Consider the following 12,397-nt stretch of genomic DNA (forward strand, 5'->3'; position numbering starts at 1 on the left):
TCTGCATGTGTGAAAGGGGCCTATTCTTAAAGCGGAGTTCCACCCATTTTTCATATATTACCTGATTATGTTGTCCCTGTAAAATAAAGAACAAGTTTGACTTTTTTTTCTGTAATATACATACCTGCAAGCCTGCAGTTCCGGTCCTGGCCACCTAGGCGATGATGTTGTAAGGCGATTTGCAAGGTCTCCTGGAATATCGTTTCCTGTATCTCAGGAGTCCTTTGGTTTCCTGTAATTGCGGGACTTGGAAACTGGAAATCAATCAAATGTACAGGTTGACTGACAGGAACTTCAGCCATCCCCACCATTGTTATGGCAACCTGTACTACACACGTCGCTCTGAATAGTGTCTGTACTGTGCATGCACGAGAACGAGTGGTGCATGCTGGGATAGCCAGCAACACCGATTCCCGGAAATAAATACCTATGGGTTTCAGATGCCCACAGCCATCATGGCGCCTGCCTGCTTCCGAGATCATGGTAAATTTTGAATAATTACTAAGTAATTACAATGCTTTTGCTATTGAATTATTCCAATTGTTAATGCTATTTAAAAGGTCATCGTGGATCTGCTTTTACCAAAAATTTATTAGGGGGGCTGGAGCTCCGCTTTAACTTCCAGTTGTTGGCTGACAGTATTGCACTGATATTCCAAGAAGTGTTGTCAGCCCTGCCTGAGTTTTCCTCTCCTGGACTACTATCTTAGCCTCTCTTTGTCTCTCTCCACATGTATACAAAGTCTCCCAAGAAACTGCCCCACAATATATGTAGGGAAAAGTTACTTGGGAGAATGATGTATAGGGGAAGGTCCAGGTGAAATTTTGGGCAATGCCTTTACAAATCATTTAAAGCAGAACTGGATCTACCTGGACAAGAGCTCTCCCAATGTTGCGTCACCTGTGTTATACTCACCTGCTCTGTGCAGTGGTTTTGCACAGATCAGCCCAGAACCTCCTCTTCTGAGGTCTCCCACCAGTGACCTTGGCTCCTCCACTTCTGTGTATGCCCCCGCTTGTTATAGAAGCCAGGCTGTGTGCATCCATTGAAACACACGGCGTGGCTCAGCCCCGCCCCACTCTTTTCTCATAGAATTTGACTGACAGCAGCAGGAGCCAATGGCTCCCGCTGTCTCAGCCAGTCTTATGAGAGCCATGCTTATGACAGTGTGGAGTGGGGAAAGTAGACCGGCAGATGGGCACAACATGGAGTGACACAGGAGTCAAGTAAGTATTTGGGGTGGTAAGAGAAGGGCACATCAAGTAACAAAATATTTTTACCTTGCAAGGAAAACATAAAAGTACAAAGCATTTTACTTTTAGAACCACTTTACGCATGTGAATAAAAGGGAGAAGAGAGAGACGATCATACACAAAAGGGTTCAGGGTGCACAGGAGGGGTGATTATATTCAGAACAGAGAAGGTTCCATTCACTACAGGTTTTATGACCGGACATGGCAGAAGCCACAGATAGCCTACAGGTTAGGGATTTCAATGATGAAAAAAATGTCTCTTCAATACACAATGACTTATAACCTACTGGGATCCCATGGATACATTAGTTTACCACAGGGTTGAACTAACCCTTAAAAGTAGGGTTGATTCTGCTTTATATAGAAATCAGGAGAGGCATTCATGGGTCCTGAGCAGGACTATGTGTCCAAGCAAGAGGAGTTAATCTCTTCAAAGTTTCAATGGCTCACAGTCCATTTTTCAAATATGATACAGTTGTATTGTGAGATTCCTTGAGTGCAATGATGTATGTGTGTATGTGTGTGTAGAGCAAATGTGATCCCTAGCCCTATTTAGTGAATTGTACACTGATGTTCGAAGCATAAACCACAGTCCCATATTATAGAGCATATTAACTATATAAAATAATCCTGCTTTTTTGCCTTTGTTCTTATAAAGTGCATTATGGCATGTTTGTGTCTAAGTTTTACCTAAAAAATAAAAACAAGTTAAAAAAAAGCACCATGATTGCTCACTAAGACTCAGTTCACACTGCTATGAAGCGATTTTGATTTTTGATTTACAACGCAATTATGTAGTGCGACTTTGGTTGCATTTTGGATATGGTTTGCATATTCTATGGGGACAAATCACACTATAAATAGCTAAAAAGTAGCACAGGACCTTCTCCCAAAGTCGCATCGCAACTGCGCTGCATTAATGTGAACAGGCACCATTGCAAGTCATGTTATTTCCATTGTAAAGTCTCATCTGAAATCGCATCAGTGTGAACAGACCTAACAATGAAATGCTAAGCTATAAAACCAAACAAAGCAGCAGGTCAATAGACTCATAGTTGTACTGTTAGAGCAGCGTGTTCTAGAACCCCCATTCCAAGCAACAGAGTATTCAAGAACGTGGCATAGTCACAGCAGGCATAACTGCACATCAACTCTGTGCCATGTTGTTCTTACTTTTTTTACTTACTGTTTTTTTGTTGCTTTTATTGATATCCATATGTACTTGTTGCGGTTTAGTTCTGAAAAGTCATTCTTAATAAACAACAGCTATTTTAACCCCCAGAACATTAATGAAAATCACATTTTTAATGTAGACACTCCACCACGTACATTTGCATGCACTGGATAGCAAAAAAACGTCTTGGTGAACTATGGCCTGTATACACATACCAATGCACTTTGCTGGTGCATAGTAAATGTTGAGTGAATGCAGTTTGGTTATCTGCACACAATCCATGCTTCAGAATAAGAGCATTCTTTTTAGTAATTTAATATGTTTTTACCCACTTTAACATTATACCAATTGAAAAAAAATTACTTTCATGATAATTTTCCCCAAATCATGTTTTCTTTCAAAATATGCATTCTGTATTAAAACTGGATAGATTGCATATTGTACATCTCTCCTACTTTCCTGTATATTCCACACATTCCTCCTGTTTTAAGCTTTATTTTTTCACATTTGCAATTTTCCAAGCTGGTATGTGATTGCATTTACACCGCTTAATTTTCCTGTGATTTTAGTGTTAGTAATGTTGGGTAAAAAGCTTGGGAACACCACTGGTTTTATTATTCAATGTTTGAAATACTTTAAAGCAATTATTGCAACTGCCAAATTTACTTGTAGCTTTTCTCCCCATTACAGAGGCATAATTGCACCTTTTCTACTTGTGAACCCACTCAATGTAAACAAACGCCACGGCTGCACATTAGGCACAGACTGTTAAAGGCTTTAAGGGCCAAATACCCAATTTTATTGTTCTTTGTTATAAAATAATTGATCTTCAGTTAAAGCGATATTACGTTCACAATGTGAGAGGCTCAAAAGCCAGCAGATTTAAATCAGGGACAACCAGAAATATGGGTTCATGATCAGAAATGTTATCATCCCTTTTGCTACATTTTAACCACAAGTAATTCACATTGACAAAAGGATAATCAGTATTTTTAATCAGATCCTTTCACACAAACTCAATACTCGTGATGCATTTATGCTATGCTCTACACCAAGTGCTAAGGAAGTCCCACAACCTGGTTACCACAGGGGAACCATGAGGTTTTGACAAAAGCACTTTAATATTTGAAAACTAGTACTCCAGAATTGATTATAGTAGAAAACATGACACCCTCCACCAGGGGCGGACTGACAACTCATGGGGCCCCTGGGCATTAGGGGATCATGGGGCCCATGTATCCTTGCCCACACTCAAACCACATCCAAAAAAGCCTATGAAAGGTACCAGGGGCTTCTCATGGGGCCCCCTACTGACCCCGGGCCCTTGGGCAGAGCCCGAGTTCCCAAATGGTCAGTCCACCCCTGACTTCCACCCTTCACTACTTAATAAGGACAACATTGTCTTAAAAGCACCAGGATAGCAGCTGCTCACACACTTGTCCACAGGCTATTGCACTATAACTGAGTAGACTCTCTGATGAACTCTAGGTCACCAGACTATGCCAGCTTATCCCAAAAGGGAATACAGCCCAAGCCAAAAATGGCTTTTATTCAGCCTTAAATAGCAGGACCCAACGGTCCTATCCATGGTCTAACCCCTTGGGGATCAGTTCAAACAGAATCGGCCATCAGTCACTACAGTGTTAGTACATCCTGTAAACTCGACCACAGTCATGGGGTAGACCTGTGCTGAATGGGGCCCATTGCTAATCATTTTAGCCAAAACATGCAAATGCAACAATAATCTGGGAACAACTTGCCTTACCTGCAATACAAATACATTGCAAAAAGACCTTCTGCATCTAAAGAAATGTAATGCAAAGAAGGACAAATGCAGCCTCCCAACTTTCATCTGTATTACACCATTGTGCTAGCCTGTATTTGAGCTTCAAATGCAGTAAACCATCCCCTGTCTATCCAAGCCCTAGGGAGTGCAGGAAAGGTGGATTGCAGACACATAATGAAGAATCAAAGGGTTACTTGTATTTTGTCTAAAACGCAGGTAACTTATAAAAAAAATCACTTCTGTAAAATATTAGTGTAAGACTCGCTAGATATGGAGAGATTTGTAATGTGTGGTGAGGTTAATATATTGGCCAAGATACAAACAAATACGTCATGATTTTGTGCTTTTATGAGCATTTGATGTGTCCAAAATGCATACCAAAAGCTGGTTTACAAGCATTGCGCATCCACAGTTCATTTCCCTCATTTCGTACTTAAGTATGTTGCTGTTAGCAATCAAAGAGTTACCTAGATGTGGCCTGGGATTGAGCCCAGATAACCTATAAAAAGCATATGCTTTTTGTACCAAATAACAACTACTGACGTGTAATGAATGTCCTCAATATTAGTAAGAGAAAGCAGCAATTTTCAGAAAATGTTAAAATCTAATTATATTATTCCTTTGGCACCATAGCACTTGGGAAGAGAGTTATCCCAACTGAATCACACTAACCTTTGAAAAAGAGAGCCCATCTTAGACCTGGTCAGGGAGTTCCATGAACTAAGGAAGAATTCATAAGATAAAGGGCTTGATGCACCCAAAACTAATAAATTAGTGCTGGACCCACTTCCAAACAACCACGGAATACCATAGTCTTATGGGTTCCTCCCACTGACACATTTTGTGACATGAGCCTTCCCTCCAAACTATGAGTGTGAACCCTCTGGCCACCTCCTTGGGTCCGTCATACTGTATTTCACTACCCCACATTCACTGATGAACGTATATTGCTCTTCCCTGAATTTTCCGGTCATGGTCTCTTGGAACCCCTTGGTGGAGAAATAAAAATATGCCTCCTTTCCATCTTCCCCTACAAACTTTCCATTGATCTCTCCCCGCCAAGGCAGTTCTACCCACTTTCCTCTCACCCCCTTTCTCCCCCTCCCCCCCACCTAAATTTTTTTTTCCTCTCCTCTTTTTCTCTCTCTTCCTCTTCCCTTTTTTATTTTCTGTCTGCTCCATTACATCCTCCTAGGCTAATTACTACGCTCTGTTTCTACTTGTCCTCCTTATAATCACTCATCCTCAACTTGTGCAAACATTGCCTCTTCTCACACATAATATATATCCTCATCATGGGATGCCTACATTACAGTACAATACACAACACAGCTGAAATGATGTGGTGTTTGCCTCCATATGGGCTCCTACCAGACTCTACCCTGTCTACGACACACTGTAGGGTACTAGTGCACTCGCCCATACCTATCCATCACCCACCTTACCGAGCATGTCAAATGACCATGGATGGCAGGGAATTGCGAATTTACCCACCGTGTGTTCTGTTTTACAATGATCTATCTATCATCAAAAAATCGGTATGGAAAAGTAACTCTCACAATTACTGACTGAGGTCTACTGCATGTATCAGGTTTCTTACAATATCCAGCTCAATGTGACTTACATATCCAATATTTGTATGATGCATCTCAATGTACAACCTTTTTGCCTGTCATCTGACTTTTGTTATCTCAATAAACTTTTATGGAAAAAACAATTAGATATGTAGGTAGGCTGAGCCAACACCTGGCTTTCTGAAAATTACAGCAGCAAGATCTGTCTGCCATAATTCTTTAGTTTGTTTCTGAAAACGTTTGGGTGTTCCCAACCACTTTAGCATGTTCCAGTATCTCCTGCTAAATTCTTCAGAGCAAATGTTTGTTTTGCTTTAAGGTGCTTTTATTATATCAGGCGTGTTTAGCATGGATATTGAACACCTTCAATCCAAATACATCTAGTGCAGTGATCTGGGTGCTTAGACAGATACAGAACACAATCCTGTAAATCCACAAGCAATATGCACAGAAGACTTCAATTAAAACTCTTGTTTTCCAAAAATAGCATAGATCTATATAGAGGACAGTGTTCTAGCCATATCTTAGGAACAGGATTTTACATTGTTCTTTGTAACATTGCTACATTTCTGGTCTGTGTCAATACAGCCAGAGCTTTAGGTTGTTATTTTTGGAATAAAAGAGCTTAAACTGAAATTGTGCGAGTCTCTTGTGAATGTATTAAATCAAAAAGGGGTCAGACGTGCAGCCACGGTTGCTACACTTTACACATTGTTGTTTAACTTATTAAGAGCCAACAAACAAAAATGTGAATGGGGCACTGGAGCACAAAACTCAAGCGTTTTATGACCATTTCAGAGCTGTGAAGGCCAATAGGTTGTGCAGCAAACTGTTAGCAATGTACTCAAGGTAACAGTAGCCAAGAGGCATTGATGCTATGACACCTGTTCCCATTTCTTTTGGTCTGAGAAGCTATGACAACTCTCCTGGCGTGGGGAACTTGAAACAGAAACTTTGTTCTTGAGTACAATTCTCTAAATAATCATGGAAGATTTTGGCTAGAAGACTAAGCAGAGCTTAAAGCACTTAGGGTTATTTGTCTACAGGCTCCTTAGTTGCAAATCCAACCTTGGCTTATGTACATGTGCTGAAAGCATTTAAAATCTTCTGCAGAACATTCTTCTACTGCTCTTATCTGAATCCTAAAACTGCAAGTTTGTACTGGAGTCACAGCTACAAAAAAAGTGTAAAAACCATCCAAATGGATATTCTTATCTCAGAGCTTCAAGACCATTCCCAATGCTACATCACTTTCTCGCTCATACTCCTTCTATTGACCTGACTTAACTTTTGTTAAAGCTGTTTTTGTCTTCTCAGGCGCCAATAACTTATGCAGCAAATCTTCCATAAACTACCTTGGCTTCCTTCCTGATTTCTATATCTATTTCAGCTTTAATTTATATGCCCCCTTCTGCTTTTCTCACCTATCTTGCTACTTTCAGAACAGCCGGTCTTGGCTGGCCTTACCGTACATCAAGTTTATGGTCGATGTACATGCATTTAGCTATAGATGGCCATGTTCTTCCAAGCAACCATAAATATTTTTTGCTTTTTGCTGTACAAGCCAAACATGTGCCTTATGTTTATATCCATGTAATGACAGAATTATTTTACTCAAGAAAGTAATTTCGGATTTCTAAAATAACAAAAAAGGTAAAGCAGGAGTTCAAAACACAAGTTCAAGGGAGGAAAAGTTTCATTCAAAAATTCTGTGTCGGAGTTAGCTGTCCAGAACCAAACTACTGTCCATATGCTTTACAACACTGGAGGCTGTTCAAAATAAATAAAGGAAAAAGTTGCCAGAAACGAAAAGTTTTCTCCAGAAAATGTCCGGTAAATCTTTGTATAATCAGTACATCCTGTTCTGGGTTCTATATCTTTCATTTTTAAAATTATTTTTAAAAAAAATCAGTTTTTTAAATAAATTACATATTTTTGCAGAGGTGAGACAGTCCTTGAGATCACAAGAATGCTTTCTCTATTCCAAATTAAACATTAATATAAATTTATGTTGCAGACATGCAGCGCTGTGATGTATATAGCATAGGAATCAAGTACAATTGCTTCTGAGACACTTGAGACATACTGAGAGTTAATGCCAAAACACAGATAAGCAGGAGGACAGGACATGGATCTGATTGTATCACTGTAACAAGACACTGTGTTCCATCTGCTATTGTGAAATCATTTACCGGGATTTATATTGGAAGGTTAGGATAAGGTGGACCTGTCATCAGCCTGATGTGGTCATATATTTCAACTATTTATTGTAATACCTGGATTTACATTTTTGTCCTGCTCGGATGTTTTTGCTTTAATGTTGAACCTCCACTTTGTTCCGGATGGGACTAAAAAAAAAAAAACCTTGTCATATTAAATATACCAGCTAATGACAGCGTACATGGACAAAGTTATAGAGAGGCCACTATTGAAACTGGCATGAACAGTATGTTATACTGACTCTTTGGGGGAGATTTAGTAACTCTGGTGCAGTTGTGCATAGTAACCAATCAGCTTCTAACTTCAGCTTGTTCAGTTAAGCTTTGCCAATAAAACATAGAAGCTGATTGGTTACTATTCACAGTTGCACCAGATTCTGTGTGCACCAGTGTTAGTTAATCTTCCCCTTTGTTTTTTCTTCATCTGCATCCTTGACTAAATGGGATGAAGAAAAGTTGGAGTTTTCATTTTCACAAAATCCCAAAAATGTCAAAAATCAGGAGAGTGAAAGTTTAACATTTTGGTAAAAATGCTCTGGAGTCGGTATGGAAAACAAAATGAAGGAGGTTTTTGGTGGTATTGGGCTCATTTGGCACTGCCACCATTCAGAAAAGTTTTGTATTTTTTTTTCTTCAATGAATACAAGGTATTCTCTGGTTTGAAAAGGTATTGATCATGACATCATCACCCTGCCTCTCCATCTCCTCCAGTCAGAGAACATCTTGTATTCATTGAAAAAGTACAAACCTTTTCCTGAATAGCAGCAGTGCCAAGTGAACAACTTCCTCTGGCCACTATACAGAATTGCAGCCACTCAGCACTGGACCTGGAAGTCTGTTGCTATCACTGTAATACCAGCAACTAATACAGTGATAAGCAGCTTACATAGGGATTAGTCAGGTACAAGATATGCATACTTACATGGATCCAATGTATCTATGGAATAGAATCCATACCTAAACTACAGCTTTAAAATGACAGCAAATGAATATATTCAAATATACAAAAGGAGAAAAAACAGTGACACAAAGAACACTAAATTATATGAATGAAACTACCACAATACACACTTAAAAACATCCTAGTAAAAAGACCATCTTTCAAGCAATTTTCAACTAAGTAGCTTAACTTGTTTCCACTTCGGCAAATTTTGCTATTAGCAAAATCAGCTTCGACAAAATCACTACACTCATCCCTAATGGCTAAGCTTAGGGATATGCCCTAATTGGCCACTGCTATGGCGAGCAACAGTGAACGTTTCAGTCTTCTGGTGTGTGTATAACTCCTATGCTTAATATCTCCAGGGATGTCCATTTAACTTACCCAGGGATGTAGCTAAAAGATGGTAAAGAACCTTTTCAGCACTTGTCACAGGTGACAGGTTGGATGCCTGGTCCACTGATGCCAGCACACAGGGTTTTTCAATACATCAAATGAAACAATGTAAGTGTATATTAATACACTTCTATGCAGCTTTGTAACCCTTTTCTTTAACAATCACAATCCTGATGAACCAGCAGGTAATAGATTTAGTCAGGATTTAATATACACTGGACCCTGAGCTGTTTTCAGTTAATCATTTTCATTGGATCATTCATCAAGTGGGAAACTCTTGCATTTACTGGTATTTTGCAATGTATTACGGTGCTTGGATTTTTTTGTTTAAGTCAATATGAATGCATCTTAAACACGCCCCAAACAGATTACAGACAGGAAGAAAAGTAATAAGATTGCTGACCTCCTTGTGAAAACATCCAAACCATTTCAATTAACTTACTATGAGCGGTGCTAAAGTACAGATTGTTTTAAGCATCCCCATGGAAGCTCCTAGAGCAGTGTTGCCAACCTACCAGATTGAAATTCACTGACATGACACCCAAATTTACTGATTTACTGGTGCCGCCAAGTTTTTACTGGCATTTCCAAAAATTACAACATTACAGTTTTAAATTTCAGTATTTGAGCTGCAAACAAGTATAATATGTACAGTTGTGTCCAAAATTATTCAACCCCCACTGAAATTGAGTGTTTTGGCCAGTTTGACATTGCTTTTGATCATTCAGTCATCTTGCTTACATTTACATTAAAGAGGCACTTGTAGGTCAGACAAATATAACATAACAGTTATAATGAAATAACCACAAATGTCTTTTCTGTGCTCACAGCATTATCAGTTTTATTCAACCCCCAAGTGACATTCAATCTTAGTACTTAGTACAGCATCCTTTTACAGTTATAACAGCTTTTAAACGTGAAGCATAGCTTGACACAAGTGTCTTGCAGCGATCTACGGGTATCTTCGCCCATTCTTCATGGGCAAAGGCCTCCAGTTCAGTCACATTCTTAGGCTTGCGCACTGCAACTGCTTTCTTTAAGTCCCACCAGAGGTTCTCAATCGGATTTAAGTCTGGTGACTGCGATGGCCACTCCAAAATGTTCCAGCCTTTCCTCTGCAACCATGCTCTAGTGGACTTGGAGGTATGCTTGGGATCATTGTCCTGTTGAAAGGTCCAACGTCTCCCAAGCCTCAGGTGTGTGACGGACTGCATCACGTTTCCATCCAATATCTCCTGGTACTGAAGAGAATTCATGGTACCTTGCACACGCTGAAGCTTCCCTGTACCTGCAGAAGCAAAACAGCCCCAAAGCATGATTGACCCTCCACCATGCTTCACAGTAGGCAAGGTGTTCTTTTCATCATAGGCCTTGTTCTTCCTCCTCCAAACATAGCGTTGATCCATGGGCCCAAACAGTTCTAATTTTGTTTCATCAGTCCACAGAACACTATCCCACAACTTTTGTGGTTTGTCCACATGGCTTTTGGCATACTGCAGTCGACTCTTCTTATTCTTTGGAGACAGCAAGGGGGTACGCCTGGGAGTTCTGGCACGGAGGCCTTCATTACGCAGTGTGCGTCTTATTGTCTGGGCTGAAACTTCTGTACCCACATCTGACAAATCTTTTCTCAGTTCCTCAGCAGTCACACGGGGACTTCTCTCCACTCTACGCTTCAGGTAGCGCACAGCAGTCGAAGTCAGCATCTTCTTTCTGCCACGACCAGGTAGCGTTTCAACAGTGCCCTTTGCCTTGAATTTGCGAATGATGCTTCCTAAGGTGTCTCTTGGTATGTTTAACATCTTTGCAATCTTCTTATAGCCATTGCCCTTCCTGTGAAGAGAAATCACCTCTTCTCTTGTCTTCCTGGACCATTCTCTTGCCTTCACCATGTTTGTAACCACACCAGTAAATGTCTAGAAGGAGCTGAGTATCACAGTCATTTTAAAGCTGCCTAATTGGTGCTTATTATGCTTGATTGCTGCTCGGTGACATCCACAGGTGTTTTCAATACCTGATGGAAAGCACCTGTATGAACCTCTGTTCTTCAGAGTGGTAGTCTTTAAGGGGTTGAATAATTGTGGCAATGAAGAAACCACATAAGAACCATTTACTACTGTATTACATAAACAATTGATGTCATTTTAGTTGCATTTGGGTAGTTACAACGTCCTTGTAGGATTTGATTCTGAATACAATTCCAAATGTACACTATAGTCCCTAAACCCCTTTACAGCATTGGGGGTTGAATAATTTTGGACACAACTGTAATTAGCAATGCGATTTAAGGTAGCTAAAATATATTTCTTATTTTATTTTTGATATAGTATGGCAGGTTATTATAACCTATCAGTTTTTGTCACCAATGTCCAACTGGAGAGACCGCTTTGTGTTTGCCCCCACAGAGAGAGAGATCACATTGTTCCTACAGAGAGAGAGACTGCTTTGACCCCAGAGAGAGAAAGACCACTTTGCCTCCACAGAGAGAGAGACCGCTTTGCCCCCAGAGAGAGAGAGAGAGAGCTTTTGCCCCCACAGAGAGAGAGTAACCACTTTTCCCCCACACAGAGAGAGAGACCGCTTTGTGTTTGCTCCCACAGAGAGACACCGTTTTGCCCCCACAGAGAGAGACCATTTTGCCCCCACAGAGAGAGAGACCACTTTCCTCCATAGAGAGATATAGACCACTTTGCATTTGCCCAACAGAGAGAGAGAGAAAGCTTTGTCCCCACTCAGAGAGAGACCACTTTGCATTTGCACTCACAGAGAGAGACCACTCTGGCCCCACAGAGAGAGAGAGAAAGACTGCTTTGCATTTGCTTTCACAAGGAGAGAGAGACTGCTTTGCCCTCACAAAGAGAGAGAAACCACTTTATCCCAGAGAGAGAGAGAGACCTCTTTGCGTTTGCCCCCAGAGAGAAAGACAGAGAGACCACTTTGCGTTTGCTCTCACAAAGAGAGAGAGAGAGAGAGACCACTTTCCTCCCACAGAAAGAGAGTGAGGCCACTTTGCATTTGTCCCCACAGTAAGACAGAGAGAGCACTATGTGTTTCC

This window comes from Staurois parvus, unplaced genomic scaffold, assembly GCF_062004578.1.
Source record: "Staurois parvus isolate SC_StPar_1 unplaced genomic scaffold, SC_StPar_1.0 ptg000985l, whole genome shotgun sequence".
NCBI lineage: Eukaryota > Metazoa > Chordata > Amphibia > Anura > Ranidae > Staurois > Staurois parvus.